This window comes from Schistocerca nitens, chromosome 4, assembly GCF_023898315.1.
Source record: "Schistocerca nitens isolate TAMUIC-IGC-003100 chromosome 4, iqSchNite1.1, whole genome shotgun sequence".
Lineage (NCBI taxonomy): Eukaryota > Metazoa > Arthropoda > Insecta > Orthoptera > Acrididae > Schistocerca > Schistocerca nitens.
The window spans coordinates 793,819,302-793,845,810 of NC_064617.1; the positions used below are offsets into that span (position 1 = coordinate 793,819,302).

Here is a 26,509-nt window from a genome sequence, read left to right on the forward strand (position 1 = left end):
TGTAATAAAAGACCGAGTCAACGATGAACTTGAACGGGCGTCATCGGACGTCCGCCCCCAACAAATGCAACGAAAGAAATGAGAACAAAAAAAAAAAAAATTGGTGAATGCTCGCTTAGCATGCGGACGGCCCGGGTTCGATTCCCGGCCGATGCATCGTTCTGCTGTTCTCGCTATAATGCTGCCGCGCCGATTCCTCGCCTGAGCTGCGTCAGCCTCAGGAATGTATAGCAGGATTCGCTGTGAGAAGAACCATACACGCAGCACGCAGTAGACCGTACTTGGACGGTCGCGTGCTATTTCTGAACTCTAACGTCGGCCTGGCCCAACAGGCCGCTGTGTTCAGGTGCCGCAAGGGCGATGTACTGTAACCTCGGGCAGTGCTGCGTTCCGTTGAAAAAGCTGCGGCAGCAGTTTAATCTAGCAAGTAGGGAAAGCACGTGTAGCAACACAACAGATTCTTGAGAAAGCGCAAACTGTCTATCTCTAATATGCGAGACTTACCAAGTTTCCTGTAACGTTGCTTGCAACGTGCCTCGGTAGCGCAGTAGGTAGCGCGTAAGTCTCATAATCTTAAGGTCGTGAGTTCGATCCTCACCCGGGGCATTTAATTTGCTGTACATCATGGCTGAATTAACGGCGTTGCTGTTGCTAGGGAACGAACTTAATTGTCGTTCGTTATCCACAAGGAGGCTACACCTCAGCGTCAATATGTTTATTTCCAATTATGACAACGTAAAACTTTGATCTTTCTCTTCCCTTGTTATGAGTAAAATAATGAATAGTCAATTTCGAGCTGTGCGCCATGCCAGTCTGTAGGCGCAAATATGCTCGCAAACAGAGAACACCACTGAGACCAGATTCAGCACGAAATACGAGAGGAGACGGAGAAGATCTCACGCTTATCGAGCAAATCCGGTGTGGTCTAGTGGCTAGGATACCTGGCTTTCACCCAGGAGGCCCGGGTTCGATTCCCGGTACCGGAACGGAAGTTTTTGCGCACACAACGCTCCATGTTTTGGCCTTCGAACTGTCGTTTGTCGCCCACCCTCCGGAGCTTCGGCCGAACGTAATCGGGGAAAACAGGCACATGATGCAATTACTGTCGGCACCGGAATAAAGGGAGAAGTGGCACTGGTCCGCTGTTGGGCTGCTACCAGCGTCAGTGGGAAGTCGGTGAAGTCGCCAGTTGCGGCAGAAGCCAGCTGTTACCGTAGTACGCCTACACACGCGTTCCAGTTATTCACATTGCTTGCAGCCGCTCCATCCGCAACAAGGGTGAGCCCGGATAGCTCAGTCGGTAGAGCATTAGGCTTTTAACCTAAGGGTCCAGGGTTCAAGTCCCTGTCCGGGCGAAGATTTTAACGTTTCCGCAATGGCTCGTCTCGTAGCGATGGTAGCCCTGCCGTAATCAGTGCACAGAGTTCGTTTCCTGTCAACATTCTGCGCAGACCGGTTGCATTTCTCACGATTCCAGGGAAACTTCAGTTACGAGCAGTCGTGGCCGAGTGGTTAAGGCGTCTGACTAGAAATCAGATTCCCTCTGGGAGCGTAGGTTCGAGTCCTACCGACTGCGTCGGTTTTTTTCTTTTTTTGTTTAAGAAGAACGAGCAGAAAATTTCGCAGTTTGCCTGTCGTTTTGGTACCTCTCCACACCTCGCCTCTCACAGCCGTTTATAGTGCCTGTCATTTTGATAAGGGCGAATTCCAAGCGTCAGCTTTCGCGTCAGCCGAGCAAAGTCGGGACAAGTCGGGACATACTACAGGATGGTCTGCGTGGAGCAACGACGAAAAAAACCTTCATGTAACAGCACGCGGCTCACATACTCATACGAAAAAACCAGCGCCACTTGCGGTGGCCGGGAATCGAACCCGGATCAACTGCTTGGAAGGCAACTATGCTCACCATTACACCACCACCGCACAGCCGCTGCTCGCAACGCCCCGCTGTGTCGGCTTCCCGCCCGCTAGCAGCGGCCCACGGTGATAGTAGCTGCAGGCGCTTTTCGAGGTAGGAGGGTGCATCCACACGCATTCGGGTAGCGCCTCCACGCACGCTGCGTCTTTGGGCAAGACTAGTCGCCGCGGCCGCAAGGTTACTCACACGATAGTGATGAGCATTCGTTTTAAGGCAATGTAGTGGAGGACTCCACGTGTGTAGCACTTTTTTCGGTTGTATCCGACGTCGCTGGGTGGCAATCCCACTTTCCCATGCAGAAAAGTGCTCGGGAAGCACGGGCAGCTTGTCGAGCATCGGTGGTTCAATGGCATGTGCCTCAGTAGTGCAGTAGGCAGCGCGTAAGTCTCATAATCGTAAGGCTTGCCGGCACGATAGCTCAGCGTGTTCGGTCTGAGAGTTATCTGCCCTCTGTAATAAAAGACCGAGTCAACGATGAACTTGAACGGGCGTCATCGGACGTCCGCCCCCAACAAATGCAACGAAAGAAATGAGAACAAAAAAAAAAAAAATTGGTGAATGCTCGCTTAGCATGCGGACGGCCCGGGTTCGATTCCCGGCCGATGCATCGTTCTGCTGTTCTCGCTATAATGCTGCCGCGCCGATTCCTCGCCTGAGCTGCGTCAGCCTCAGGAATGTATAGCAGGATTCGCTGTGAGAAGAACCATACACGCAGCACGCAGTAGACCGTACTTGGACGGTCGCGTGCTATTTCTGAACTCTAACGTCGGCCTGGCCCAACAGGCCGCTGTGTTCAGGTGCCGCAAGGGCGATGTACTGTAACCTCGGGCAGTGCTGCGTTCCGTTGAAAAAGCTGCGGCAGCAGTTTAATCTAGCAAGTAGGGAAAGCACGTGTAGCAACACAACAGATTCTTGAGAAAGCGCAAACTGTCTATCTCTAATATGCGAGACTTACCAAGTTTCCTGTAACGTTGCTTGCAACGTGCCTCGGTAGCGCAGTAGGTAGCGCGTAAGTCTCATAATCTTAAGGTCGTGAGTTCGATCCTCACCCGGGGCATTTAATTTGCTGTACATCATGGCTGAATTAACGGCGTTGCTGTTGCTAGGGAACGAACTTAATTGTCGTTCGTTATCCACAAGGAGGCTACACCTCAGCGTCAATATGTTTATTTCCAATTATGACAACGTACAACTTTGATCTTTCTCTTCCCTTGTTATGAGTAAAATAATGAATAGTCAATTTCGAGCTGTGCGCCATGCCAGTCTGTAGGCGCAAATATGCTCGCAAACAGAGAACACCACTGAGACCAGATTCAGCACGAAATACGAGAGGAGACGGAGAAGATCTCACGCTTATCGAGCAAATCCGGTGTGGTCTAGTGGCTAGGATACCTGGCTTTCACCCAGGAGGCCCGGGTTCGATTCCCGGTACCGGAACGGAAGTTTTTGCGCACACAACGCTCCATGTTTTGGCCTTCGAACTGTCGTTTGTCGCCCACCCTCCGGAGCTTCGGCCGAACGTAATCGGGGAAAACAGGCACATGATGCAATTACTGTCGGCACCGGAATAAAGGGAGAAGTGGCACTGGTCCGCTGTTGGGCTGCTACCAGCGTCAGTGGGAAGTCGGTGAAGTCGCCAGTTGCGGCAGAAGCCAGCTGTTACCGTAGTACGCCTACACACGCGTTCCAGTTATTCACATTGCTTGCAGCCGCTCCATCCGCAACAAGGGTGAGCCCGGATAGCTCAGTCGGTAGAGCATTAGGCTTTTAACCTAAGGGTCCAGGGTTCAAGTCCCTGTCCGGGCGAAGATTTTAACGTTTCCGCAATGGCTCGTCTCGTAGCGATGGTAGCCCTGCCGTAATCAGTGCACAGAGTTCGTTTCCTGTCAACATTCTGCGCAGACCGGTTGCATTTCTCACGATTCCAGGGAAACTTCAGTTACGAGCAGTCGTGGCCGAGTGGTTAAGGCGTCTGACTAGAAATCAGATTCCCTCTGGGAGCGTAGGTTCGAGTCCTACCGACTGCGTCGGTTTTTTTCTTTTTTTGTTTAAGAAGAACGAGCAGAAAATTTCGCAGTTTGCCTGTCGTTTTGGTACCTCTCCACACCTCGCCTCTCACAGCCGTTTATAGTGCCTGTCATTTTGATAAGGGCGAATTCCAAGCGTCAGCTTTCGCGTCAGCCGAGCAAAGTCGGGACAAGTCGGGACATACTACAGGATGGTCTGCGTGGAGCAACGACGAAAAAAACCTTCATGTAACAGCACGCGGCTCACATACTCATACGAAAAAACCAGCGCCACTTGCGGTGGCCGGGAATCGAACCCGGATCAACTGCTTGGAAGGCAACTATGCTCACCATTACACCACCACCGCACAGCCGCTGCTCGCAACGCCCCGCTGTGTCGGCTTCCCGCCCGCTAGCAGCGGCCCACGGTGATAGTAGCTGCAGGCGCTTTTCGAGGTAGGAGGGTGCATCCACACGCATTCGGGTAGCGCCTCCACGCACGCTGCGTCTTTGGGCAAGACTAGTCGCCGCGGCCGCAAGGTTACTCACACGATAGTGATGAGCATTCGTTTTAAGGCAATGTAGTGGAGGACTCCACGTGTGTAGCACTTTTTTCGGTTGTATCCGACGTCGCTGGGTGGCAATCCCACTTTCCCATGCAGAAAAGTGCTCGGGAAGCACGGGCAGCTTGTCGAGCATCGGTGGTTCAATGGCATGTGCCTCAGTAGTGCAGTAGGCAGCGCGTAAGTCTCATAATCGTAAGGCTTGCCGGCACGATAGCTCAGCGTGTTCGGTCTGAGAGTTATCTGCCCTCTGTAATAAAAGACCGAGTCAACGATGAACTTGAACGGGCGTCATCGGACGTCCGCCCCCAACAAATGCAACGAAAGAAATGAGAACAAAAAAAAAAAAAATTGGTGAATGCTCGCTTAGCATGCGGACGGCCCGGGTTCGATTCCCGGCCGATGCATCGTTCTGCTGTTCTCGCTATAATGCTGCCGCGCCGATTCCTCGCCTGAGCTGCGTCAGCCTCAGGAATGTATAGCAGGATTCGCTGTGAGAAGAACCATACACGCAGCACGCAGTAGACCGTACTTGGACGGTCGCGTGCTATTTCTGAACTCTAACGTCGGCCTGGCCCAACAGGCCGCTGTGTTCAGGTGCCGCAAGGGCGATGTACTGTAACCTCGGGCAGTGCTGCGTTCCGTTGAAAAAGCTGCGGCAGCAGTTTAATCTAGCAAGTAGGGAAAGCACGTGTAGCAACACAACAGATTCTTGAGAAAGCGCAAACTGTCTATCTCTAATATGCGAGACTTACCAAGTTTCCTGTAACGTTGCTTGCAACGTGCCTCGGTAGCGCAGTAGGTAGCGCGTAAGTCTCATAATCTTAAGGTCGTGAGTTCGATCCTCACCCGGGGCATTTAATTTGCTGTACATCATGGCTGAATTAACGGCGTTGCTGTTGCTAGGGAACGAACTTAATTGTCGTTCGTTATCCACAAGGAGGCTACACCTCAGCGTCAATATGTTTATTTCCAATTATGACAACGTACAACTTTGATCTTTCTCTTCCCTTGTTATGAGTAAAATAATGAATAGTCAATTTCGAGCTGTGCGCCATGCCAGTCTGTAGGCGCAAATATGCTCGCAAACAGAGAACACCACTGAGACCAGATTCAGCACGAAATACGAGAGGAGACGGAGAAGATCTCACGCTTATCGAGCAAATCCGGTGTGGTCTAGTGGCTAGGATACCTGGCTTTCACCCAGGAGGCCCGGGTTCGATTCCCGGTACCGGAACGGAAGTTTTTGCGCACACAACGCTCCATGTTTTGGCCTTCGAACTGTCGTTTGTCGCCCACCCTCCGGAGCTTCGGCCGAACGTAATCGGGGAAAACAGGCACATGATGCAATTACTGTCGGCACCGGAATAAAGGGAGAAGTGGCACTGGTCCGCTGTTGGGCTGCTACCAGCGTCAGTGGGAAGTCGGTGAAGTCGCCAGTTGCGGCAGAAGCCAGCTGTTACCGTAGTACGCCTACACACGCGTTCCAGTTATTCACATTGCTTGCAGCCGCTCCATCCGCAACAAGGGTGAGCCCGGATAGCTCAGTCGGTAGAGCATTAGGCTTTTAACCTAAGGGTCCAGGGTTCAAGTCCCTGTCCGGGCGAAGATTTTAACGTTTCCGCAATGGCTCGTCTCGTAGCGATGGTAGCCCTGCCGTAATCAGTGCACAGAGTTCGTTTCCTGTCAACATTCTGCGCAGACCGGTTGCATTTCTCACGATTCCAGGGAAACTTCAGTTACGAGCAGTCGTGGCCGAGTGGTTAAGGCGTCTGACTAGAAATCAGATTCCCTCTGGGAGCGTAGGTTCGAGTCCTACCGACTGCGTCGGTTTTTTTCTTTTTTTGTTTAAGAAGAACGAGCAGAAAATTTCGCAGTTTGCCTGTCGTTTTGGTACCTCTCCACACCTCGCCTCTCACAGCCGTTTATAGTGCCTGTCATTTTGATAAGGGCGAATTCCAAGCGTCAGCTTTCGCGTCAGCCGAGCAAAGTCGGGACAAGTCGGGACATACTACAGGATGGTCTGCGTGGAGCAACGACGAAAAAAACCTTCATGTAACAGCACGCGGCTCACATACTCATACGAAAAAACCAGCGCCACTTGCGGTGGCCGGGAATCGAACCCGGATCAACTGCTTGGAAGGCAACTATGCTCACCATTACACCACCACCGCACAGCCGCTGCTCGCAACGCCCCGCTGTGTCGGCTTCCCGCCCGCTAGCAGCGGCCCACGGTGATAGTAGCTGCAGGCGCTTTTCGAGGTAGGAGGGTGCATCCACACGCATTCGGGTAGCGCCTCCACGCACGCTGCGTCTTTGGGCAAGACTAGTCGCCGCGGCCGCAAGGTTACTCACACGATAGTGATGAGCATTCGTTTTAAGGCAATGTAGTGGAGGACTCCACGTGTGTAGCACTTTTTTCGGTTGTATCCGACGTCGCTGGGTGGCAATCCCACTTTCCCATGCAGAAAAGTGCTCGGGAAGCACGGGCAGCTTGTCGAGCATCGGTGGTTCAATGGCATGTGCCTCAGTAGTGCAGTAGGCAGCGCGTAAGTCTCATAATCGTAAGGCTTGCCGGCACGATAGCTCAGCGTGTTCGGTCTGAGAGTTATCTGCCCTCTGTAATAAAAGACCGAGTCAACGATGAACTTGAACGGGCGTCATCGGACGTCCGCCCCCAACAAATGCAACGAAAGAAATGAGAACAAAAAAAAAAAAAATTGGTGAATGCTCGCTTAGCATGCGGACGGCCCGGGTTCGATTCCCGGCCGATGCATCGTTCTGCTGTTCTCGCTATAATGCTGCCGCGCCGATTCCTCGCCTGAGCTGCGTCAGCCTCAGGAATGTATAGCAGGATTCGCTGTGAGAAGAACCATACACGCAGCACGCAGTAGACCGTACTTGGACGGTCGCGTGCTATTTCTGAACTCTAACGTCGGCCTGGCCCAACAGGCCGCTGTGTTCAGGTGCCGCAAGGGCGATGTACTGTAACCTCGGGCAGTGCTGCGTTCCGTTGAAAAAGCTGCGGCAGCAGTTTAATCTAGCAAGTAGGGAAAGCACGTGTAGCAACACAACAGATTCTTGAGAAAGCGCAAACTGTCTATCTCTAATATGCGAGACTTACCAAGTTTCCTGTAACGTTGCTTGCAACGTGCCTCGGTAGCGCAGTAGGTAGCGCGTAAGTCTCATAATCTTAAGGTCGTGAGTTCGATCCTCACCCGGGGCATTTAATTTGCTGTACATCATGGCTGAATTAACGGCGTTGCTGTTGCTAGGGAACGAACTTAATTGTCGTTCGTTATCCACAAGGAGGCTACACCTCAGCGTCAATATGTTTATTTCCAATTATGACAACGTACAACTTTGATCTTTCTCTTCCCTTGTTATGAGTAAAATAATGAATAGTCAATTTCGAGCTGTGCGCCATGCCAGTCTGTAGGCGCAAATATGCTCGCAAACAGAGAACACCACTGAGACCAGATTCAGCACGAAATACGAGAGGAGACGGAGAAGATCTCACGCTTATCGAGCAAATCCGGTGTGGTCTAGTGGCTAGGATACCTGGCTTTCACCCAGGAGGCCCGGGTTCGATTCCCGGTACCGGAACGGAAGTTTTTGCGCACACAACGCTCCATGTTTTGGCCTTCGAACTGTCGTTTGTCGCCCACCCTCCGGAGCTTCGGCCGAACGTAATCGGGGAAAACAGGCACATGATGCAATTACTGTCGGCACCGGAATAAAGGGAGAAGTGGCACTGGTCCGCTGTTGGGCTGCTACCAGCGTCAGTGGGAAGTCGGTGAAGTCGCCAGTTGCGGCAGAAGCCAGCTGTTACCGTAGTACGCCTACACACGCGTTCCAGTTATTCACATTGCTTGCAGCCGCTCCATCCGCAACAAGGGTGAGCCCGGATAGCAGTCGCGCCTGAGACACCGTGCTGATCGGACGTATTAAGTGCTCCGCTCCGACACGTGTTTACAAGTCGTGATTCCTACTTAACTTTCTCTTTGACCGTGAAGTGTTCTGATTTGTGTATCTTGATCTCGAGTTTGATTTTCGTTGTTGTGTTATTCTAGCGGTTCAACCGCTAGCTATAGTTTGCAATGTCCAGGTTATTTCCGCGAAAGTGTACACTCCGTTTTGATTTCGACAAGTCTACCCGTTACGTGCAGCCTAGTTCCTTGGAAATACATGATTGGATTGTGGATGTTATTGGGATTACCTCTGATCAAGTGCACACTGCGTATTATGATACCGAGCAATATTGTTTCTTTGTAAAATTGCTGAATCCTGTGTTACTGGAAAAGATTATGACGACACACGGAGGGAGAGCTGTTTTTCGGCACCGGGACGAGTCTGTAAGTACTGTGCTCATTTCCAATGCCGACGTAGAGTATACCAATGTGCGTATCTTTCATTTACCCCCTGAAGTAGAAAATTGTTATCTGAAGGAGGTTCTGTCTAAATTCGGGGATATCAAGCAGATTCGAAACGAACGGTGGTCGAACCAGCACAGGTTACAATGTTACAGTGGCGTCAGATCTGTAGAAATGCATATAAAGCAGAATATACCCTCCCATATTACCGTTTGTGACTATAGGGCTCACGTTACTTACAGTGGCCAACCTCCCACATGCCATATCTGTAATGAGAGTGGTCACTTGCGTCAGGACTGTCCCAGGCGAATGTTTGTGCTAAAGAATTCGCTGCAGCAGCGTAAACGGCTTACGTTGGCTGATGTAGTGGCAGCTAAACCTATGATAGAGCGTGAGGTCCCTAGTTCTGAAGTACCTTCGGAAGAGCTACAAGAAATTCGCCCTGAAGAGTTTCCGGCTCTGGTTAGGAGAGATAATGATGCTAAGCCACCAGCGAAAGTCGATGCCACGACTAATAAGAGGCGTCGAACTTGTGACAGCCGTGACTCTGATGATGACACATTCAGTACGCACGAGACCCCGGAACCGGACGTCCGGGGAACCGCTTCGGACGCAAAGGTTATAACCGGTGCAGCCATTGTGGACGATTCTTCTACCGCACTTTCAAGCGCCGATACTTCCGTAGATGCCGTTCAGTTACCACAGGCTCATGTCTCAGAACTTCCGCAACAGCACACTCAGGAAGGTCAACAAGTAGGTGTGGCGCACGTGTCTGCTGGAAGTACACACATTGAGGCTCGCTGTGATGGTATACAAACACTGTCTCCAAGCGCGGACGGTACACAACACGTGGCAGCCGCTCCGGCCCTAGCCTCAGAACAACACGAATGTCAACAACTCCGTGACGGTATACAAACACAGCAGCCCGGGACTGTCAGTGACAACACACAGCTTCGGGCAGCGAGTATTGCCAAACAAACTGATAGTGAAAGTGGTGGCTCAGCTGATCGCTCGCCAGAGGGTTCGGCGCATCCGCTCCCGGCGCAAGGTTTGTCAGGAGAGAAGCTTGACGTCACCCAAGATCCTCCCACGCCTCCGACTGCAGCGGTGCTACACAGTGTCCGTCACAGGATCCGAGTGCCGCCTAATGTTAATGCTGTCCGGAAAAAGAGTAAAAACAAAGACGCAAGAGAACAACTCAGTGACGTTCCAGACACGAATTCCGCGGCCGCTACTACGATGGAATGGCATGAAGATGTGGACAACTAAAGGCAGTTGATTCCTCTTTCTCTCAGACGTCCGGTAATTATGTCACAGGCCTATACGATCACGACCCTCAATATTAATAAAATCAGATCAGAAGTGAAACTGAATGCATTAAAACAATATCTGTATGAGTCAGGAACTGATATAGCACTTTTGCAGGAGGTGTCCATGCCACTTTTTACTGTTCCTGGGTTTGTCGGAATTACGAATTTTTCCCCAGAAACGACTGTAGGGACCGCAATCTTAATTAGAGAAGGGATTCCAGTTACTGAGATTGACAAATTGGAATCGGGTAGAGGGGTGGGGATCACCGTTTACGGCGTCACCATCATCAACTTGTACGCACCTTCTGGCAATACCTATAGAGCAGAACGAGCTACTTTTTTTCGGGAACATATACTCTATTTATTAAGGAAAAATCCCCGACGCCTTATCATTGGTGGTGATTTTAATTGTGTCTTATCCCGGAAAGATCAGTCCCCAAATTTTAATTATTCGTCTGAATTAAAGCGCCTCGTGAACGACCTCAAACTTAAAGATGCGTGGGAACTTCGGTACCCGACGTTGGTCCGCTTCACGCACATCGTCGCGAATTCCTGTAGCAGAATCGACAGGATTTATGTTTCAGACGTTTTCGAGAATGATTTATTAAAAGTAGAGACGATCCCCTCCAGTTTCTCCGATCACAGTGGTGTCATCGCGTGCCTGAAATTACTTCCACAACCCACACGATGGTATAAAAGTCAATGGAACCTGAATGTGTCTTTGTTAACGGATGTTGAGCTGGAGGAGGGGGTGCGTCGAGCTTGGGAGCAGTGCTTGCGCGCTACTAACAGATTTCGTAGCACTATAGAGTGGTGGACTCTGCAGGCAAAGCCGAAACTGCGAAATGTCATCATGTACTTCGGAATTGAAAGGGCGGCGGAGATCAAAAAGACGATGGAATTTTATTACACAATCTTACGGGACCTGTACGATCGTGCAGACGCGACGACTACCAGAATCGACGACATTCGGAAAATAAAGGCAAAATTAATCAGTCTGAAGAGGATGCAACTGGACGGCCTTAAGATAAAATCTAAAGTGACGTCGGTCAGAGATGATGAAGCAGCCGCTCTGTACCACCTCGTCAAACATACAAAGAACAGGAGGCGGACTTTTATTGATGCCCTGAAACTCGAGGATGGAAGAACGATTGACACTCAGCGAGAGATTGTCAACGCTTTGCATGACTATTATGTCAACACCTACGCATCAGCGTCTCTACACGACGACTGCTATGATGGACTGTTTAACGCCATTTCATCTACCGTCACAAGGGAAGAAAATGACTCCATCTCGTTAGCCTTCAGTAATAAAGATGTTTTGGAGGTTGTATGCAGTTGGCCACTTAATAAATCCCCTGGCCCTGATGGCTTACCAGTTGAATTTTACAAGCACTATTGGCACATCATCGGGGACAAAATTACTCAAGTCGTGAACGAAGTCTTGCAAGGAACGTCTGTCCCACCCGTCTTTAAGGAATGTAAAATTGTGCTTCTCCCTAAAAACAGAGGTACTAAAACTATCACCAATTTCCGACCAATATCGTTATTAAACTCTGATTATAAGATCGTGGCTCGCGCAATTAACGTGAGACTCATGCCACTCACTGCTAAAATCATAGGCCAACAGCAGACATGTGCCTTTAGACGAACAATTCTGCAAACGGCTGCCTTTTACCGAGATGTCATTGCTTTAACGAGCGCTAGTAACATGAAATGTGGGCTGATCTTTCTTGATTTTTTTAAAGCTTTTGATCTCGTAAATCACGCGTACCTCCTCGAGACTATGCAACGATTGGGTTTCTCTCGGAACACGATTGACATGATTAAACACGTGGCCATGGGAATCACTGCAAAACTTTCCGTTAACTCACAACTGACGTGGCCAATACAAATCAACAGAGGGGTTCCACAAGGGAGCCCCTTGTCCATGTTGCTTTTTGTACTCTCCCTTGAACCTCTGTTACAACAATTGCAGACGAAACTCACTGGGATTACCATTTCTGGGGTAAAAAGTGTAATCGGAGCCTATGCCGACGATGTGGGTGTGGTGATTCGCAATGTCGATGATGTCACCATATTAGCGACTGAACTTCGGAAATACTGTCTGGCGTCAGGGGCGCAGTTAAATGAACAAAAAAGCAAATTTCTGAACCTGTGTGGCCTCCAGCATTTGCGTGTCGATTATGCTACACAAGTCAGAGTACACAAGGCTCTGGGGATCATGTTGACGGCGTCCTCTCTAAAGATGATAGCGGCTAACTGGCGGGATGTAGCACGTAAAATAAATGGTGCCCTAATTGATAATTACCATCGCAGCCTCAACCAATTTGATCGTATTCAACTTATCAACGCCTGTATTTTATCAAAGGCGTATTACATGGCGCAGCTTCTGCCGCTCCCTGCAGTACTTGCTAGAAATATTATGTCGAAGATAACTAATTTTATTTGGCGCGGGGAAATTTTTCGCGTATCTGCCAAAACTGCAACACTCCACCCCCTAAACGGAGGGATGGGCTTAGTCGACATCAAGAAAAAGGCAGCAGCTCTCTATGTTACAAGGACGGTCTCTATTATTAACAATTACCCTTCGGGCATTACGGCGCAATTATTCACTGCCGTCAGGCCGCAGAGTCTTGACCCCCCGCTGAACATTCAGACCATCAGTTACCAGCTCAAACACATCCGAGATTATTATCTTGCACGCAGCTACATCGGTCGAGAACTCTTAAATTCTCGACATTTAGCGGCTCCAGCAATATTGGCATACTGGCGACAACACGAAGGACCGAATCCAATTGTTACGAAGAACCGTGGCATCAACTGGGATATGGTATGGCGTAATGTCAGCTCCCGTGTCCTTACTTCAGCGTCTCGCACTGCATGGTACAAAGCAATCAATGATGTGATTAGCACCAATGAGAGGCTGCATAAAATCGGACTCAGTGATACACCTCTCTGCCATAGCTGTCAACTGGTGGATACTGTTCTGCACCGTTATACCTGCAGCGAACGTGCACGAAATTGGGGCTGGCTGAGAGAAAAAATAGCCATTGTTACCAGGACTACAACCGCCAACATACCTTCGACTGTGTTGTCTCGACCCGACGTGCGATATTATCCGCCGGCGAAAAATAACGTAGTTATGTGGTTGCTGGGCAACTATTCCAGCTATGTTTTCAATAACCTTGGTGGTGACGATCACTTGGAATTCAAGATGTTTATGGAAATCGAATTCGCGAAAACCTGCAGCTATCCCAATCATGGCAACACTTTCGGCAATATGCTTAAAATAATATTTAATAGAATGGGTATAGGGTAAGGTATATGAGTCTACGGGGGTGGGCACAGGCCGCGGGACTCCAGTAGTGCCGCGAAGAGGCCCCACTGCTTCTGTCTCGTGTCCTGCCTCCCACACCCCCCCCCCCCATATACCTCCACTCACAGACTCCACTCCAGTACACCGGAAACTGAGACCTATACTTGTGTTAGCAACGGAGCCATTTTTTTCTAATTTTCTCCAGAAGCTATGAGAGACCAGCAAAGAAGAGTTTTTTAGTTTGTTGATTTTCCACAAAAAAAAAAAAAAAAATAAAAGTGGTTGAGGTGTTAATATAAAAAAAGTGGCAAAAAAAAAAAAAAAAAAAAAAAAAAAAAAAAAAAAAAAAAAAAAAGCTCAGTGGCAGAGCGCTGGTCTAGTAAACCAGAGGTCGTGAGTTCGATCCTCACAGGAAAAAAAAAAAAAAAAAGATAGCTCAGTCGGTAGAGCATTAGGCTTTTAACCTAAGGGTCCAGGGTTCAAGTCCCTGTCCGGGCGAAGATTTTAACGTTTCCGCAATGGCTCGTCTCGTAGCGATGGTAGCCCTGCCGTAATCAGTGCACAGAGTTCGTTTCCTGTCAACATTCTGCGCAGACCGGTTGCATTTCTCACGATTCCAGGGAAACTTCAGTTACGAGCAGTCGTGGCCGAGTGGTTAAGGCGTCTGACTAGAAATCAGATTCCCTCTGGGAGCGTAGGTTCGAGTCCTACCGACTGCGTCGGTTTTTTTCTTTTTTTGTTTAAGAAGAACGAGCAGAAAATTTCGCAGTTTGCCTGTCGTTTTGGTACCTCTCCACACCTCGCCTCTCACAGCCGTTTATAGTGCCTGTCATTTTGATAAGGGCGAATTCCAAGCGTCAGCTTTCGCGTCAGCCGAGCAAAGTCGGGACAAGTCGGGACATACTACAGGATGGTCTGCGTGGAGCAACGACGAAAAAAACCTTCATGTAACAGCACGCGGCTCACATACTCATACGAAAAAACCAGCGCCACTTGCGGTGGCCGGGAATCGAACCCGGATCAACTGCTTGGAAGGCAACTATGCTCACCATTACACCACCACCGCACAGCCGCTGCTCGCAACGCCCCGCTGTGTCGGCTTCCCGCCCGCTAGCAGCGGCCCACGGTGATAGTAGCTGCAGGCGCTTTTCGAGGTAGGAGGGTGCATCCACACGCATTCGGGTAGCGCCTCCACGCACGCTGCGTCTTTGGGCAAGACTAGTCGCCGCGGCCGCAAGGTTACTCACACGATAGTGATGAGCATTCGTTTTAAGGCAATGTAGTGGAGGACTCCACGTGTGTAGCACTTTTTTCGGTTGTATCCGACGTCGCTGGGTGGCAATCCCACTTTCCCATGCAGAAAAGTGCTCGGGAAGCACGGGCAGCTTGTCGAGCATCGGTGGTTCAATGGCATGTGCCTCAGTAGTGCAGTAGGCAGCGCGTAAGTCTCATAATCGTAAGGCTTGCCGGCACGATAGCTCAGCGTGTTCGGTCTGAGAGTTATCTGCCCTCTGTAATAAAAGACCGAGTCAACGATGAACTTGAACGGGCGTCATCGGACGTCCGCCCCCAACAAATGCAACGAAAGAAATGAGAACAAAAAAAAAAAAAATTGGTGAATGCTCGCTTAGCATGCGGACGGCCCGGGTTCGATTCCCGGCCGATGCATCGTTCTGCTGTTCTCGCTATAATGCTGCCGCGCCGATTCCTCGCCTGAGCTGCGTCAGCCTCAGGAATGTATAGCAGGATTCGCTGTGAGAAGAACCATACACGCAGCACGCAGTAGACCGTACTTGGACGGTCGCGTGCTATTTCTGAACTCTAACGTCGGCCTGGCCCAACAGGCCGCTGTGTTCAGGTGCCGCAAGGGCGATGTACTGTAACCTCGGGCAGTGCTGCGTTCCGTTGAAAAAGCTGCGGCAGCAGTTTAATCTAGCAAGTAGGGAAAGCACGTGTAGCAACACAACAGATTCTTGAGAAAGCGCAAACTGTCTATCTCTAATATGCGAGACTTACCAAGTTTCCTGTAACGTTGCTTGCAACGTGCCTCGGTAGCGCAGTAGGTAGCGCGTAAGTCTCATAATCTTAAGGTCGTGAGTTCGATCCTCACCCGGGGCATTTAATTTGCTGTACATCATGGCTGAATTAACGGCGTTGCTGTTGCTAGGGAACGAACTTAATTGTCGTTCGTTATCCACAAGGAGGCTACACCTCAGCGTCAATATGTTTATTTCCAATTATGACAACGTACAACTTTGATCTTTCTCTTCCCTTGTTATGAGTAAAATAATGAATAGTCAATTTCGAGCTGTGCGCCATGCCAGTCTGTAGGCGCAAATATGCTCGCAAACAGAGAACACCACTGAGACCAGATTCAGCACGAAATACGAGAGGAGACGGAGAAGATCTCACGCTTATCGAGCAAATCCGGTGTGGTCTAGTGGCTAGGATACCTGGCTTTCACCCAGGAGGCCCGGGTTCGATTCCCGGTACCGGAACGGAAGTTTTTGCGCACACAACGCTCCATGTTTTGGCCTTCGAACTGTCGTTTGTCGCCCACCCTCCGGAGCTTCGGCCGAACGTAATCGGGGAAAACAGGCACATGATGCAATTACTGTCGGCACCGGAATAAAGGGAGAAGTGGCACTGGTCCGCTGTTGGGCTGCTACCAGCGTCAGTGGGAAGTCGGTGAAGTCGCCAGTTGCGGCAGAAGCCAGCTGTTACCGTAGTACGCCTACACACGCGTTCCAGTTATTCACATTGCTTGCAGCCGCTCCATCCGCAACAAGGGTGAGCCCGGATAGCTCAGTCGGTAGAGCATTAGGCTTTTAACCTAAGGGTCCAGGGTTCAAGTCCCTGTCCGGGCGAAGATTTTAACGTTTCCGCAATGGCTCGTCTCGTAGCGATGGTAGCCCTGCCGTAATCAGTGCACAGAGTTCGTTTCCTGTCAACATTCTGCGCAGACCGGTTGCATTTCTCACGATTCCAGGGAAACTTCAGTTACGAGCAGTCGTGGCCGAGTGGAGGGATACCACAAGGCAGCCCTTTGTCCATGTTACTTTTTGTTATTTCACTCGAACCTCTGTTACTCCAACTGCAGGCGAAACTCACAGGGCTAACACTTTCAGGAAAAAAAACTGTCGTAGGCGCCTATGCCGACGATGTGGGTGTGGTTGTCCGCAATGAGAATGATGTCACCACTTTAGCGGCTCACCTCCAGCAATACTGTTTGGCGTCGGGGGCTAAATTGAATGACAAGAAAAGTAAATTTATTAACCTCTGTGGCCTCCAGCATTTGCAAGTGGGCTACGCTCAGGAAGTCAGCGTCCACAAGGCTCTCGGCGTCATATTGACGGCGTCCTCTTTAAAGATGGCGGCGGCTAACTGGAGGGAAGTAGTGCGTAAACTTAACGGTGCTCTCATTGACAATTCCCACAGAAGCCTCAATCAATTTGAACGGATCCATCTGGTCAACTGCTGTATTTTATCAAAAGCCTTCTACACGGCGCAGCTCCTGCCACTGCCTGCCGTCATTGCTAAGCAAATTATGTCGAAGGTCACCCATTTTATTTGGAGAGGGGAAATTTTTCGCGTGTCTGCCAAAACTGCGACACTCCATCCCCAGAATGGAGGGATGGGATTAGTAGATATCAAGGTGAAAGCGATGGCTCTCTATGTTAAAAGGACGGCCGCTATCATTAACAATGATCCTTCCGGCATTACAGCGCAATTATTCACTGCCGTCAGGCCGCAAAGCCTTGATCCACCGCTGAATATTCAGCCCATCAGTTATCGGCTCAAACATATCAGAGAATATTACCTTTCACGGAGCTACATCAGTCAAGAGGTCTTAAATTCTCAACATTTAACTGCACAAGCGATAATAGCGGACTGGAGACAACACGAAGGAAAGAATCCATTGGCAACGAAGCTCGGTGGCATGAACTGGGATATCGTATGGCGCAATGTCAGTTCCCGTGTCCTCAGTTCCGATGCTCGCACTGCTTGGTACAAAGCCATCAATGATGTGGTTAGCACGAACGAGAGGTTACACAAAATCGGGCTCAGTGACACCCCTCTCTGTCATCGCTGCCAACTGACGGATACAGTTCTCCACCGCTACACCTGCGGGGAACGTCTCCAGCACTGGGCTTGGCTTCGAGAAAAAATAGCTCTTCTTACCAGGACTACAACCGCCAATGTTTCGTCAACACTACTGTCTCGTCCTGATGTGCAGTTTTATCCGCAGACGAAAAACAATGCAGTTTTGTGGTTGCTGGGTACCTATTCCAGCTACGTCTTTAATAATTTTGGCGGTGACAATTTTTTGGAATTCAAGATGTTTATGAATATCGAATTCGCCAAAACATGCACGTACCCGAATCATGGGAAACTCTTCGGCAATATGCTTAAAATAGCATTTAATCGCATGGGTATCGGATAGGTCACCTGAGTGTACGGGGGTGAGGCCAGGCCGCGGGACACCAGTAGTGCCGCGAAGAGGCCCCACTGCTTCTGTGTCGTGTCCTGCCTCCCCCTCACACTGGGGCCTTCACTGACTTGCTGCACACTGGCAACAGGAACTTTCATTGAGTGAGATAAGAAGCTGTGTTTATGTTACGTTTATTCTTCGAGCAGCAAATCTCCCTTGCCCAGGAGGGCAGTCTTTTCGTTGTCGTTTTCAACATTCAACTTTATTTTCATAGAAGGTTAAGGGTTTAGTTTTTCATGGAAAAAAGTGGTTAAAATGAAAAACAAAAAAATGGATAAAAAAAAAAAAAAAAAAAAAAAAGTGGTTAAGGCGTCTGACTAGAAATCAGATTCCCTCTGGGAGCGTAGGTTCGAGTCCTACCGACTGCGTCGGTTTTTTTCTTTTTTTGTTTAAGAAGAACGAGCAGAAAATTTCGCAGTTTGCCTGTCGTTTTGGTACCTCTCCACACCTCGCCTCTCACAGCCGTTTATAGTGCCTGTCATTTTGATAAGGGCGAATTCCAAGCGTCAGCTTTCGCGTCAGCCGAGCAAAGTCGGGACAAGTCGGGACATACTACAGGATGGTCTGCGTGGAGCAACGACGAAAAAAACCTTCATGTAACAGCACGCGGCTCACATACTCATACGAAAAAACCAGCGCCACTTGCGGTGGCCGGGAATCGAACCCGGATCAACTGTTTGGAAGGCAACTATGCTCACCATTACACCACCACCGCACAGCCGCTGCTCGCAACGCCCCGCTGTGTCGGCTTCCCGCCCGCTAGCAGCGGCCCACGGTGATAGTAGCTGCAGGCGCTTTTCGAGGTAGGAGGGTGCATCCACACGCATTCGGGTAGCGCCTCCACGCACGCTGCGTCTTTGGGCAAGACTAGTCGCCGCGGCCGCAAGGTTACTCACACGATAGTGATGAGCATTCGTTTTAAGGCAATGTAGTGGAGGACTCCACGTGTGTAGCACTTTTTTCGGTTGTATCCGACGTCGCTGGGTGGCAATCCCACTTTCCCATGCAGAAAAGTGCTCGGGAAGCACGGGCAGCTTGTCGAGCATCGGTGGTTCAATGGCATGTGCCTCAGTAGTGCAGTAGGCAGCGCGTAAGTCTCATAATCGTAAGGCTTGCCGGCACGATAGCTCAGCGTGTTCGGTCTGAGAGTTATCTGCCCTCTGTAATAAAAGACCGAGTCAACGATGAACTTGAACGGGCGTCATCGGACGTCCGCCCCCAACAAATGCAACGAAAGAAATGAGAACAAAAAAAAAAAAAATTGGTGAATGCTCGCTTAGCATGCGGACGGCCCGGGTTCGATTCCCGGCCGATGCATCGTTCTGCTGTTCTCGCTATAATGCTGCCGCGCCGATTCCTCGCCTGAGCTGCGTCAGCCTCAGGAATGTATAGCAGGATTCGCTGTGAGAAGAACCATACACGCAGCACGCAGTAGACCGTACTTGGACGGTCGCGTGCTATTTCTGAACTCTAACGTCGGCCTGGCCCAACAGGCCGCTGTGTTCAGGTGCCGCAAGGGCGATGTACTGTAACCTCGGGCAGTGCTGCGTTCCGTTGAAAAAGCTGCGGCAGCAGTTTAATCTAGCAAGTAGGGAAAGCACGTGTAGCAACACAACAGATTCTTGAGAAAGCGCAAACTGTCTATCTCTAATATGCGAGACTTACCAAGTTTCCTGTAACGTTGCTTGCAACGTGCCTCGGTAGCGCAGTAGGTAGCGCGTAAGTCTCATAATCTTAAGGTCGTGAGTTCGATCCTCACCCGGGGCATTTAATTTGCTGTACATCATGGCTGAATTAACGGCGTTGCTGTTGCTAGGGAACGAACTTAATTGTCGTTCGTTATCCACAAGGAGGCTACACCTCAGCGTCAATATGTTTATTTCCAATTATGACAACGTACAACTTTGATCTTTCTCTTCCCTTGTTATGAGTAAAATAATGAATAGTCAATTTCGAGCTGTGCGCCATGCCAGTCTGTAGGCGCAAATATGCTCGCAAACAGAGAACACCACTGAGACCAGATTCAGCACGAAATACGAGAGGAGACGGAGAAGATCTCACGCTTATCGAGCAAATCCGGTGTGGTCTAGTGGCTAGGATACCTGGCTTTCACCCAGGAGGCCCGGGTTCGATTCCCGGTACCGGAACGGAAGTTTTTGCGCACACAACGCTCCATGTTTTGGCCTTCGAACTGTCGTTTGTCGCCCACCCTCCGGAGCTTCGGCCGAACGTAATCGGGGAAAACAGGCACATGATGCAATTACTGTCGGCACCGGAATAAAGGGAGAAGTGGCACTGGTCCGCTGTTGGGCTGCTACCAGCGTCAGTGGGAAGTCGGTGAAGTCGCCAGTTGCGGCAGAAGCCAGCTGTTACCGTAGTACGCCTACACACGCGTTCCAGTTATTCACATTGCTTGCAGCCGCTCCATCCACAACAAGGGTGAGCCCGGATAGCTCAGTCGGTAGAGCATTAGGCTTTTAACCTAAGGGTCCAGGGTTCAAGTCCCTGTCCGGGCGAAGATTTTAACGTTTCCGCAATGGCTCGTCTCGTAGCGATGGTAGCCCTGCCGTAATCAGTGCACAGAGTTCGTTTCCTGTCAACATTCTGCGCAGACCGGTTGCATTTCTCACGATTCCAGGGAAACTTCAGTTACGAGCAGTCGTGGCCGAGTGGTTAAGGCGTCTGACTAGAAATCAGATTCCCTCTGGGAGCGTAGGTTCGAGTCCTACCGACTGCGTCGGTTTTTTTCTTTTTTTGTTTAAGAAGAACGAGCAGAAAATTTCGCAGTTTGCCTGTCGTTTTGGTACCTCTCCACACCTCGCCTCTCACAGCCGTTTATAGTGCCTGTCATTTTGATAAGGGCGAATTCCAAGCGTCAGCTTTCGCGTCAGCCGAGCAAAGTCGGGACAAGTCGGGACATACTACAGGATGGTCTGCGTGGAGCAACGACGAAAAAAACCTTCATGTAACAGCACGCGGCTCACATACTCATACGAAAAAACCAGCGCCACTTGCGGTGGCCGGGAATCGAACCCGGATCAACTGTTTGGAAGGCAACTATGCTCACCATTACACCACCACCGCACAGCCGCTGCTCGCAACGCCCCGCTGTGTCGGCTTCCCGCCCGCTAGCAGCGGCCCACGGTGATAGTAGCTGCAGGCGCTTTTCGAGGTAGGAGGGTGCATCCACACGCATTCGGGTAGCGCCTCCACGCACGCTGCGTCTTTGGGCAAGACTAGTCGCCGCGGCCGCAAGGTTACTCACACGATAGTGATGAGCATTCGTTTTAAGGCAATGTAGTGGAGGACTCCACGTGTGTAGCACTTTTTTCGGTTGTATCCGACGTCGCTGGGTGGCAATCCCACTTTCCCATGCAGAAAAGTGCTCGGGAAGCACGGGCAGCTTGTCGAGCATCGGTGGTTCAATGGCATGTGCCTCAGTAGTGCAGTAGGCAGCGCGTAAGTCTCATAATCGTAAGGCTTGCCGGCACGATAGCTCAGCGTGTTCGGTCTGAGAGTTATCTGCCCTCTGTAATAAAAGACCGAGTCAACGATGAACTTGAACGGGCGTCATCGGACGTCCGCCCCCAACAAATGCAACGAAAGAAATGAGAACAAAAAAAAAAAAAATTGGTGAATGCTCGCTTAGCATGCGGACGGCCCGGGTTCGATTCCCGGCCGATGCATCGTTCTGCTGTTCTCGCTATAATGCTGCCGCGCCGATTCCTCGCCTGAGCTGCGTCAGCCTCAGGAATGTATAGCAGGATTCGCTGTGAGAAGAACCATACACGCAGCACGCAGTAGACCGTACTTGGACGGTCGCGTGCTATTTCTGAACTCTAACGTCGGCCTGGCCCAACAGGCCGCTGTGTTCAGGTGCCGCAAGGGCGATGTACTGTAACCTCGGGCAGTGCTGCGTTCCGTTGAAAAAGCTGCGGCAGCAGTTTAATCTAGCAAGTAGGGAAAGCACGTGTAGCAACACAACAGATTCTTGAGAAAGCGCAAACTGTCTATCTCTAATATGCGAGACTTACCAAGTTTCCTGTAACGTTGCTTGCAACGTGCCTCGGTAGCGCAGTAGGTAGCGCGTAAGTCTCATAATCTTAAGGTCGTGAGTTCGATCCTCACCCGGGGCATTTAATTTGCTGTACATCATGGCTGAATTAACGGCGTTGCTGTTGCTAGGGAACGAACTTAATTGTCGTTCGTTATCCACAAGGAGGCTACACCTCAGCGTCAATATGTTTATTTCCAATTATGACAACGTACAACTTTGATCTTTCTCTTCCCTTGTTATGAGTAAAATAATGAATAGTCAATTTCGAGCTGTGCGCCATGCCAGTCTGTAGGCGCAAATATGCTCGCAAACAGAGAACACCACTGAGACCAGATTCAGCACGAAATACGAGAGGAGACGGAGAAGATCTCACGCTTATCGAGCAAATCCGGTGTGGTCTAGTGGCTAGGATACCTGGCTTTCACCCAGGAGGCCCGGGTTCGATTCCCGGTACCGGAACGGAAGTTTTTGCGCACACAACGCTCCATGTTTTGGCCTTCGAACTGTCGTTTGTCGCCCACCCTCCGGAGCTTCGGCCGAACGTAATCGGGGAAAACAGGCACATGATGCAATTACTGTCGGCACCGGAATAAAGGGAGAAGTGGCACTGGTCCGCTGTTGGGCTGCTACCAGCGTCAGTGGGAAGTCGGTGAAGTCGCCAGTTGCGGCAGAAGCCAGCTGTTACCGTAGTACGCCTACACACGCGTTCCAGTTATTCACATTGCTTGCAGCCGCTCCATCCGCAACAAGGGTGAGCCCGGATAGCTCAGTCGGTAGAGCATTAGGCTTTTAACCTAAGGGTCCAGGGTTCAAGTCCCTGTCCGGGCGAAGATTTTAACGTTTCCGCAATGGCTCGTCTCGTAGCGATGGTAGCCCTGCCGTAATCAGTGCACAGAGTTCGTTTCCTGTCAACATTCTGCGCAGACCGGTTGCATTTCTCACGATTCCAGGGAAACTTCAGTTACGAGCAGTCGTGGCCGAGTGGTTAAGGCGTCTGACTAGAAATCAGATTCCCTCTGGGAGCGTAGGTTCGAGTCCTACCGACTGCGTCGGTTTTTTTCTTTTTTTGTTTAAGAAGAACGAGCAGAAAATTTCGCAGTTTGCCTGTCGTTTTGGTACCTCTCCACACCTCGCCTCTCACAGCCGTTTATAGTGCCTGTCATTTTGATAAGGGCGAATTCCAAGCGTCAGCTTTCGCGTCAGCCGAGCAAAGTCGGGACAAGTCGGGACATACTACAGGATGGTCTGCGTGGAGCAACGACGAAAAAAACCTTCATGTAACAGCACGCGGCTCACATACTCATACGAAAAAACCAGCGCCACTTGCGGTGGCCGGGAATCGAACCCGGATCAACTGCTTGGAAGGCAACTATGCTCACCATTACACCACCACCGCACAGCCGCTGCTCGCAACGCCCCGCTGTGTCGGCTTCCCGCCCGCTAGCAGCGGCCCACGGTGATAGTAGCTGCAGGCGCTTTTCGAGGTAGGAGGGTGCATCCACACGCATTCGGGTAGCGCCTCCACGCACGCTGCGTCTTTGGGCAAGACTAGTCGCCGCGGCCGCAAGGTTACTCACACGATAGTGATGAGCATTCGTTTTAAGGCAATGTAGTGGAGGACTCCACGTGTGTAGCACTTTTTTCGGTTGTATCCGACGTCGCTGGGTGGCAATCCCACTTTCCCATGCAGAAAAGTGCTCGGGAAGCACGGGCAGCTTGTCGAGCATCGGTGGTTCAATGGCATGTGCCTCAGTAGTGCAGTAGGCAGCGCGTAAGTCTCATAATCGTAAGGCTTGCCGGCACGATAGCTCAGCGTGTTCGGTCTGAGAGTTATCTGCCCTCTGTAATAAAAGACCGAGTCAACGATGAACTTGAACGGGCGTCATCGGACGTCCGCCCCCAACAAATGCAACGAAAGAAATGAGAACAAAAAAAAAAAAAATTGGTGAATGCTCGCTTAGCATGCGGACGGCCCGGGTTCGATTCCCGGCCGATGCATCGTTCTGCTGTTCTCGCTATAATGCTGCCGCGCCGATTCCTCGCCTGAGCTGCGTCAGCCTCAGGAATGTATAGCAGGATTCGCTGTGAGAAGAACCATACACGCAGCACGCAGTAGACCGTACTTGGACGGTCGCGTGCTATTTCTGAACTCTAACGTCGGCCTGGCCCAACAGGCCGCTGTGTTCAGGTGCCGCAAGGGCGATGTACTGTAACCTCGGGCAGTGCTGCGTTCCGTTGAAAAAGCTGCGGCAGCAGTTTAATCTAGCAAGTAGGGAAAGCACGTGTAGCAACACAACAGATTCTTGAGAAAGCGCAAACTGTCTATCTCTAATATGCGAGACTTACCAAGTTTCCTGTAACGTTGCTTGCAACGTGCCTCGGTAGCGCAGTAGGTAGCGCGTAAGTCTCATAATCTTAAGGTCGTGAGTTCGATCCTCACCCGGGGCATTTAATTTGCTGTACATCATGGCTGAATTAACGGCGTTGCTGTTGCTAGGGAACGAACTTAATTGTCGTTCGTTATCCACAAGGAAGCTACACCTCAGCGTCAATATGTTTATTTCCAATTATGACAACGTACAACTTTGATCTTTCTCTTCCCTTGTTATGAGTAAAATAATGAATAGTCAATTTCGAGCTGTGCGCCATGCCAGTCTGTAGGCGCAAATATGCTCGCAAACAGAGAACACCACTGAGACCAGATTCAGCACGAAATACGAGAGGAGACGGAGAAGATCTCACGCTTATCGAGCAAATCCGGTGTGGTCTAGTGGCTAGGATACCTGGCTTTCACCCAGGAGGCCCGGGTTCGATTCCCGGTACCGGAACGGAAGTTTTTGCGCACACAACGCTCCATGTTTTGGCCTTCGAACTGTCGTTTGTCGCCCACCCTCCGGAGCTTCGGCCGAACGTAATCGGGGAAAACAGGCACATGATGCAATTACTGTCGGCACCGGAATAAAGGGAGAAGTGGCACTGGTCCGCTGTTGGGCTGCTACCAGCGTCAGTGGGAAGTCGGTGAAGTCGCCAGTTGCGGCAGAAGCCAGCTGTTACCGTAGTACGCCTACACACGCGTTCCAGTTATTCACATTGCTTGCAGCCGCTCCATCCGCAACAAGGGTGAGCCCGGATAGCTCAGTCGGTAGAGCATTAGGCTTTTAACCTAAGGGTCCAGGGTTCAAGTCCCTGTCCGGGCGAAGATTTTAACGTTTCCGCAATGGCTCGTCTCGTAGCGATGGTAGCCCTGCCGTAATCAGTGCACAGAGTTCGTTTCCTGTCAACATTCTGCGCAGACCGGTTGCATTTCTCACGATTCCAGGGAAACTTCAGTTACGAGCAGTCGTGGCCGAGTGGTTAAGGCGTCTGACTAGAAATCAGATTCCCTCTGGGAGCGTAGGTTCGAGTCCTACCGACTGCGTCGGTTTTTTTCTTTTTTTGTTTAAGAAGAACGAGCAGAAAATTTCGCAGTTTGCCTGTCGTTTTGGTACCTCTCCACACCTCGCCTCTCACAGCCGTTTATAGTGCCTGTCATTTTGATAAGGGCGAATTCCAAGCGTCAGCTTTCGCGTCAGCCGAGCAAAGTCGGGACAAGTCGGGACATACTACAGGATGGTCTGCGTGGAGCAACGACGAAAAAAACCTTCATGTAACAGCACGCGGCTCACATACTCATACGAAAAAACCAGCGCCACTTGCGGTGGCCGGGAATCGAACCCGGATCAACTGCTTGGAAGGCAACTATGCTCACCATTACACCACCACCGCACAGCCGCTGCTCGCAACGCCCCGCTGTGTCGGCTTCCCGCCCGCTAGCAGCGGCCCACGGTGATAGTAGCTGCAGGCGCTTTTCGAGGTAGGAGGGTGCATCCACACGCATTCGGGTAGCGCCTCCACGCACGCTGCGTCTTTGGGCAAGACTAGTCGCCGCGGCCGCAAGGTTACTCACACGATAGTGATGAGCATTCGTTTTAAGGCAATGTAGTGGAGGACTCCACGTGTGTAGCACTTTTTTCGGTTGTATCCGACGTCGCTGGGTGGCAATCCCACTTTCCCATGCAGAAAAGTGCTCGGGAAGCACGGGCAGCTTGTCGAGCATCGGTGGTTCAATGGCATGTGCCTCAGTAGTGCAGTAGGCAGCGCGTAAGTCTCATAATCGTAAGGCTTGCCGGCACGATAGCTCAGCGTGTTCGGTCTGAGAGTTATCTGCCCTCTGTAATAAAAGACCGAGTCAACGATGAACTTGAACGGGCGTCATCGGACGTCCGCCCCCAACAAATGCAACGAAAGAAATGAGAACAAAAAAAAAAAAAATTGGTGAATGCTCGCTTAGCATGCGGACGGCCCGGGTTCGATTCCCGGCCGATGCATCGTTCTGCTGTTCTCGCTATAATGCTGCCGCGCCGATTCCTCGCCTGAGCTGCGTCAGCCTCAGGAATGTATAGCAGGATTCGCTGTGAGAAGAACCATACAC

General features: G+C 50.7%; 38 non-coding genes across 38 annotated transcripts; 30 read left to right on the plus strand and 8 right to left on the minus strand.

Moving 5' to 3' along the window:
* Window positions 1-533: 533 nt before the first annotated feature.
* Window positions 534-606, plus strand: Trnam-cau (transfer RNA methionine (anticodon CAU)). Its single transcript has one exon. It is a non-coding gene; the product is annotated as a tRNA-Met (tRNA).
* A 308-nt stretch (window positions 607-914) lies between these two features.
* On the plus strand, window positions 915-986 carry Trnae-uuc (transfer RNA glutamic acid (anticodon UUC)). The gene has a single exon. It is a non-coding gene; the product is annotated as a tRNA-Glu (tRNA).
* A 296-nt stretch (window positions 987-1,282) lies between these two features.
* Trnak-uuu (transfer RNA lysine (anticodon UUU)) lies at window positions 1,283-1,355 on the plus strand. The gene has a single exon. It is a non-coding gene; the product is annotated as a tRNA-Lys (tRNA).
* A 139-nt stretch (window positions 1,356-1,494) lies between these two features.
* Window positions 1,495-1,576, plus strand: Trnas-aga (transfer RNA serine (anticodon AGA)). The gene has a single exon. It is a non-coding gene; the product is annotated as a tRNA-Ser (tRNA).
* Window positions 1,577-1,851: 275 nt separating this feature from the next.
* On the minus strand, window positions 1,852-1,923 carry Trnag-ucc (transfer RNA glycine (anticodon UCC)). The gene has a single exon. It is a non-coding gene; the product is annotated as a tRNA-Gly (tRNA).
* Window positions 1,924-2,902: 979 nt separating this feature from the next.
* On the plus strand, window positions 2,903-2,975 carry Trnam-cau (transfer RNA methionine (anticodon CAU)). Its single transcript has one exon. It is a non-coding gene; the product is annotated as a tRNA-Met (tRNA).
* Window positions 2,976-3,283: 308 nt separating this feature from the next.
* Window positions 3,284-3,355, plus strand: Trnae-uuc (transfer RNA glutamic acid (anticodon UUC)). The gene has a single exon. It is a non-coding gene; the product is annotated as a tRNA-Glu (tRNA).
* A 296-nt stretch (window positions 3,356-3,651) lies between these two features.
* Trnak-uuu (transfer RNA lysine (anticodon UUU)) lies at window positions 3,652-3,724 on the plus strand. Its single transcript has one exon. It is a non-coding gene; the product is annotated as a tRNA-Lys (tRNA).
* A 139-nt stretch (window positions 3,725-3,863) lies between these two features.
* Trnas-aga (transfer RNA serine (anticodon AGA)) lies at window positions 3,864-3,945 on the plus strand. Its single transcript has one exon. It is a non-coding gene; the product is annotated as a tRNA-Ser (tRNA).
* Window positions 3,946-4,220: 275 nt separating this feature from the next.
* Trnag-ucc (transfer RNA glycine (anticodon UCC)) lies at window positions 4,221-4,292 on the minus strand. Its single transcript has one exon. It is a non-coding gene; the product is annotated as a tRNA-Gly (tRNA).
* Window positions 4,293-5,271: 979 nt separating this feature from the next.
* Window positions 5,272-5,344, plus strand: Trnam-cau (transfer RNA methionine (anticodon CAU)). Its single transcript has one exon. It is a non-coding gene; the product is annotated as a tRNA-Met (tRNA).
* Window positions 5,345-5,652: 308 nt separating this feature from the next.
* Window positions 5,653-5,724, plus strand: Trnae-uuc (transfer RNA glutamic acid (anticodon UUC)). The gene has a single exon. It is a non-coding gene; the product is annotated as a tRNA-Glu (tRNA).
* A 296-nt stretch (window positions 5,725-6,020) lies between these two features.
* On the plus strand, window positions 6,021-6,093 carry Trnak-uuu (transfer RNA lysine (anticodon UUU)). The gene has a single exon. It is a non-coding gene; the product is annotated as a tRNA-Lys (tRNA).
* A 139-nt stretch (window positions 6,094-6,232) lies between these two features.
* Trnas-aga (transfer RNA serine (anticodon AGA)) lies at window positions 6,233-6,314 on the plus strand. Its single transcript has one exon. It is a non-coding gene; the product is annotated as a tRNA-Ser (tRNA).
* A 275-nt stretch (window positions 6,315-6,589) lies between these two features.
* On the minus strand, window positions 6,590-6,661 carry Trnag-ucc (transfer RNA glycine (anticodon UCC)). Its single transcript has one exon. It is a non-coding gene; the product is annotated as a tRNA-Gly (tRNA).
* Window positions 6,662-7,640: 979 nt separating this feature from the next.
* Trnam-cau (transfer RNA methionine (anticodon CAU)) lies at window positions 7,641-7,713 on the plus strand. The gene has a single exon. It is a non-coding gene; the product is annotated as a tRNA-Met (tRNA).
* A 308-nt stretch (window positions 7,714-8,021) lies between these two features.
* Trnae-uuc (transfer RNA glutamic acid (anticodon UUC)) lies at window positions 8,022-8,093 on the plus strand. Its single transcript has one exon. It is a non-coding gene; the product is annotated as a tRNA-Glu (tRNA).
* A 6,033-nt stretch (window positions 8,094-14,126) lies between these two features.
* Window positions 14,127-14,208, plus strand: Trnas-aga (transfer RNA serine (anticodon AGA)). Its single transcript has one exon. It is a non-coding gene; the product is annotated as a tRNA-Ser (tRNA).
* A 275-nt stretch (window positions 14,209-14,483) lies between these two features.
* Window positions 14,484-14,555, minus strand: Trnag-ucc (transfer RNA glycine (anticodon UCC)). Its single transcript has one exon. It is a non-coding gene; the product is annotated as a tRNA-Gly (tRNA).
* A 979-nt stretch (window positions 14,556-15,534) lies between these two features.
* Trnam-cau (transfer RNA methionine (anticodon CAU)) lies at window positions 15,535-15,607 on the plus strand. The gene has a single exon. It is a non-coding gene; the product is annotated as a tRNA-Met (tRNA).
* Window positions 15,608-15,915: 308 nt separating this feature from the next.
* Window positions 15,916-15,987, plus strand: Trnae-uuc (transfer RNA glutamic acid (anticodon UUC)). Its single transcript has one exon. It is a non-coding gene; the product is annotated as a tRNA-Glu (tRNA).
* Window positions 15,988-16,283: 296 nt separating this feature from the next.
* Trnak-uuu (transfer RNA lysine (anticodon UUU)) lies at window positions 16,284-16,356 on the plus strand. Its single transcript has one exon. It is a non-coding gene; the product is annotated as a tRNA-Lys (tRNA).
* Window positions 16,357-18,624: 2,268 nt separating this feature from the next.
* Trnag-ucc (transfer RNA glycine (anticodon UCC)) lies at window positions 18,625-18,696 on the minus strand. The gene has a single exon. It is a non-coding gene; the product is annotated as a tRNA-Gly (tRNA).
* Window positions 18,697-19,675: 979 nt separating this feature from the next.
* Window positions 19,676-19,748, plus strand: Trnam-cau (transfer RNA methionine (anticodon CAU)). Its single transcript has one exon. It is a non-coding gene; the product is annotated as a tRNA-Met (tRNA).
* Window positions 19,749-20,056: 308 nt separating this feature from the next.
* Trnae-uuc (transfer RNA glutamic acid (anticodon UUC)) lies at window positions 20,057-20,128 on the plus strand. The gene has a single exon. It is a non-coding gene; the product is annotated as a tRNA-Glu (tRNA).
* A 296-nt stretch (window positions 20,129-20,424) lies between these two features.
* Window positions 20,425-20,497, plus strand: Trnak-uuu (transfer RNA lysine (anticodon UUU)). The gene has a single exon. It is a non-coding gene; the product is annotated as a tRNA-Lys (tRNA).
* Window positions 20,498-20,636: 139 nt separating this feature from the next.
* Trnas-aga (transfer RNA serine (anticodon AGA)) lies at window positions 20,637-20,718 on the plus strand. The gene has a single exon. It is a non-coding gene; the product is annotated as a tRNA-Ser (tRNA).
* A 275-nt stretch (window positions 20,719-20,993) lies between these two features.
* Trnag-ucc (transfer RNA glycine (anticodon UCC)) lies at window positions 20,994-21,065 on the minus strand. Its single transcript has one exon. It is a non-coding gene; the product is annotated as a tRNA-Gly (tRNA).
* A 979-nt stretch (window positions 21,066-22,044) lies between these two features.
* On the plus strand, window positions 22,045-22,117 carry Trnam-cau (transfer RNA methionine (anticodon CAU)). The gene has a single exon. It is a non-coding gene; the product is annotated as a tRNA-Met (tRNA).
* A 308-nt stretch (window positions 22,118-22,425) lies between these two features.
* Window positions 22,426-22,497, plus strand: Trnae-uuc (transfer RNA glutamic acid (anticodon UUC)). Its single transcript has one exon. It is a non-coding gene; the product is annotated as a tRNA-Glu (tRNA).
* Window positions 22,498-22,793: 296 nt separating this feature from the next.
* On the plus strand, window positions 22,794-22,866 carry Trnak-uuu (transfer RNA lysine (anticodon UUU)). Its single transcript has one exon. It is a non-coding gene; the product is annotated as a tRNA-Lys (tRNA).
* A 139-nt stretch (window positions 22,867-23,005) lies between these two features.
* On the plus strand, window positions 23,006-23,087 carry Trnas-aga (transfer RNA serine (anticodon AGA)). The gene has a single exon. It is a non-coding gene; the product is annotated as a tRNA-Ser (tRNA).
* Window positions 23,088-23,362: 275 nt separating this feature from the next.
* Window positions 23,363-23,434, minus strand: Trnag-ucc (transfer RNA glycine (anticodon UCC)). The gene has a single exon. It is a non-coding gene; the product is annotated as a tRNA-Gly (tRNA).
* A 979-nt stretch (window positions 23,435-24,413) lies between these two features.
* Window positions 24,414-24,486, plus strand: Trnam-cau (transfer RNA methionine (anticodon CAU)). The gene has a single exon. It is a non-coding gene; the product is annotated as a tRNA-Met (tRNA).
* Window positions 24,487-24,794: 308 nt separating this feature from the next.
* Window positions 24,795-24,866, plus strand: Trnae-uuc (transfer RNA glutamic acid (anticodon UUC)). The gene has a single exon. It is a non-coding gene; the product is annotated as a tRNA-Glu (tRNA).
* A 296-nt stretch (window positions 24,867-25,162) lies between these two features.
* On the plus strand, window positions 25,163-25,235 carry Trnak-uuu (transfer RNA lysine (anticodon UUU)). The gene has a single exon. It is a non-coding gene; the product is annotated as a tRNA-Lys (tRNA).
* A 139-nt stretch (window positions 25,236-25,374) lies between these two features.
* Trnas-aga (transfer RNA serine (anticodon AGA)) lies at window positions 25,375-25,456 on the plus strand. Its single transcript has one exon. It is a non-coding gene; the product is annotated as a tRNA-Ser (tRNA).
* Window positions 25,457-25,731: 275 nt separating this feature from the next.
* Window positions 25,732-25,803, minus strand: Trnag-ucc (transfer RNA glycine (anticodon UCC)). The gene has a single exon. It is a non-coding gene; the product is annotated as a tRNA-Gly (tRNA).
* Window positions 25,804-26,509: the final 706 nt, after the last annotated feature.